Source organism: Pteropus alecto, unplaced genomic scaffold (genome assembly GCF_000325575.1).
Source record: "Pteropus alecto unplaced genomic scaffold, ASM32557v1 scaffold478, whole genome shotgun sequence".
Taxonomy (NCBI): Eukaryota; Metazoa; Chordata; class Mammalia; order Chiroptera; family Pteropodidae; genus Pteropus; species Pteropus alecto.
Window position 1 is genome coordinate 24,466 of NW_006440655.1, and position 3,421 is coordinate 27,886.

Consider the following 3,421-nt stretch of genomic DNA (forward strand, 5'->3'; position numbering starts at 1 on the left):
TATGATGACTCAAACTACAAGTTGATCACTGTTGAAGCTGAGTGACAGGTATTATGAAATTCATTATATCATTCTCTCTACATTTCCACATGTTTGAAATTTTCCATGACAAAATGTTTTTTTTAAAATAAGTATATGTCATCAAAAAGAATGAGTTTGTTCTTGACAAGATGTTTGTACATTCACATTATAGTAGCATTATTCACAATAGGCAAAGGTAGAAGTAACTCAAGTGTTCATCAATAGAGCAAAACTTGGAATGACATACAATGGAATATCATTCAGTCTTAAAAAGGAAGGAAATTCTGATGACATGGTACAACATAGACGAATCTTGAAGATGTCATAATAAATTAAATAAGCCAGTCACAAAAAAAGACAACTGCTGTATGATTCCTCTTGTAAGAGGTACCTAAATTGGTCAAATTCATAGACACAGAAAGTAGAATGGTGGTTTCGAGGGGCTGAGGAGAAAAGAAAAATGGGGAGCTATTCTTTTAATGGGTACAGAGTTTCAGTTTTGCAAGTTGAAAAGCATTCTAGAGATGGATAGTGGTGATAATTTTACAATAATATGAATGCACTTAATACCACTGAGCTGTACATTTAAAAATGATTAGATGGTAAATTTGAAATTATGTGCATATTGCCAAAATTAAAAATAATTTTAAAAACTTTTAAAAACAGGCATCCCTTTATGATTTCTACTCTACACATGTTCAAGTATAAGAGGAACATATAGATGATCACTTATCAATCAACCATTACCAATCAAATTTTAAGACACTGAGAACACAGGGTTAAAGATGAAAGGAGGAAATAGGACAGAATAAAGACTTTGGATTGTGGAACGTTAATTGAGCATAGCAGGCCTGAGATTGTACAAAATGAGCCACAGGATGGCATTAAATGCTGCTGGTGGAGTGGTAACAGGAATACAAGAGCAGAAAAAAAAAACAAAACAGAATTCGAGAATTCGTACTTGGCCCCTTCATCATATCCTCTGATAGTCAGCAAGAGCTGATCACTTTATGGATGATATTGATAGGAGGCAGATAAACCGATACTATAAAAATTGAGCTCTTCCAGATGTTAATAAAGCAATTAAACAGAATGAGCTCTCAGCAGAAATTTGGTCACACATTAGGCACACAATGCATTTTTTTAAATAAATACATATATGGAATTGAAATAATAACTTTTATTAAGAAATCAAGCTACATTATTCTGTTAATATACAGTCTCTTATTTTTTAATTTTTTAATTTAATATTTACATCTCTACTCAAGAGTGAATCGTTTTTATTGTGCCATGTTTAGTAGGTGTATTAAAATTCGCTAGCTCTGTAAAATGAAATTTATAGTCAAGACAAGTAAGGATGTGTTGCAAATTATCTGTACTTTGAAAGTTAGAAATTCTTAGCTACATAATTAATGTGATTTTTTTAAATACCTTTTTTATACATGGAATGCCAATAAAAATGAACATAAAAAAGTTTAATTAAATGTGAGCATAAAGGAAAAGGCTTCAAAATATAATGAAAAACATTCAAAGTCTTTTATACAGAAACACAGCATTTTCAAGTATTAAAGTAAAAATGGGGAAAAAAGAGATATTTTAAATGTTAAGAAAGTAATTAAAAGTAATTCTAACTTTCTGGTTTTCAAATATTATATCTCTTGTTTCTTTGTTTCTTTTAATGAAAGAATGTTGAGCATCAGTAAAATGGGACAAAATTTGTATCATTTAAATTAAAATATAAATGTATAATAATTACCCAAAGTTGAGGGGCAAAGCAGTAACAGTGAGAAACAATTGACCCTCACAGGCAATATGAGTTTCTGTAAAAGTATCATCTCAGGTTGGCATAAAATAAGACAAATAGATCAATGGAAATAAAGCTTGCAGAAACATAACGAAAAGAGGAATTTCATGTATTATAGTGGTGGAGAAACATATTAGGAGCAAAAGGATGCCTATTTGTGTACAAATAAAGAGGTTTGTGTCTCTACCAGGGAGATCCTCCACAAGTATCTCAAACCCCACTAATTTTTTATAATTTTTTGCATAAGATTAGTTGCAGGAAGGTAAATTTGAGTTATGGAAATTGAGTCCTTTTATGCCAGAGTGGCAATAAGATGGAATGAACTCTGAGCACAGTTTGTCATATAGTAGGTACCTTAGAAAATAAATATGAGTATCATTGACTCACAGCAAACAAACCTAAATTAAAACAATTCGTTAAGAAGTAAAAAAAAAATTATGATATACAAAAAGAGGAAACATACAGAGAGATTTCATGACTTTCCTTGTTGAAGACAATGGCTATAATATAATTGAAAGAGATCAGAATATATGACTCCAAAAATATGCATCTCTGACATAAAAATTATTTTGAAGTAAAGGCAGAAATCACAGAAAAGGCTCTCTTTTACTGCCTAAAGGCAGGAAATAAATTCTACTTTTATTGGAGAGAGACTCACAGGCCAGACACAGCACCACTACAATCTGCTAACTTTCTTAAACTAATTTTCATCTTGCTCATTAAGAAAGATAAGAATGACGGAGCCCTAGGTGCACTTCCGTGAGCTCGCATGACTTGGTCTGGTAAATTCTACACGAAGCGATTGTTTCTTTATCTAGATGGTTTTAAATGTTCCTGCTCTGTAAGTCTTCAGATCTTCATTCTCTTGCGAAGGCTTCTACATATAAGTAAAACTTCAATAAATTTGAGTGCTTTTCTCCTGTTAATATGTCTTATGTCAGTTTAATTCTTAGATCCAGCCAACCCAAAGAGAGTAAAAGAGAATTTTACTTCACGCACATTATATATACCGAATGAAAATTTACTAAACAAGTTGATCTGAAATTCCAACACGTCACATAGTTTTTACTGATTTCTCTGTCAGATGTTTCTGAATTTCTCAGTAAATTTTTCTAGTTCAATCTATTACCTAATGACAAATTGATCATTGTGGCTGTTCTTTGTCTTTAATAAATGATTTGAAACCAAATTTTCAAGAATAAGAAGGTTTTGAAGAACGATAACTCTAGACTTGGCTTATGAACCTAGAGAGGTATTTTCTTAGAGTATTTCCTCTCTAACCTTACCTACATCTGTGCTTCCACAGACCTCACCACTTCCTGTCTGTCATGGCAATTCCCAGCCTTAGTCTCAACAGCAGGTGGATGCATCAGACAGAGCCCTGGGGTTTTGGTACACCTCCCTTCTACACACCTCTCACTGTGGGCTCACTCAGGGCACAGAAATACAATGCAGTGTCTTCCAGCTGTGCAGCTGAGATGACGAGGTTGCCGAAATTGTTTGCTTTCTGAAAATTCAAAGAGTAGCGACCTTCTGTGGCATTTCGCTGGTCGTAAGAGTTCTGACGAATAAGTAAAATCATCGCCCCACTGCTGA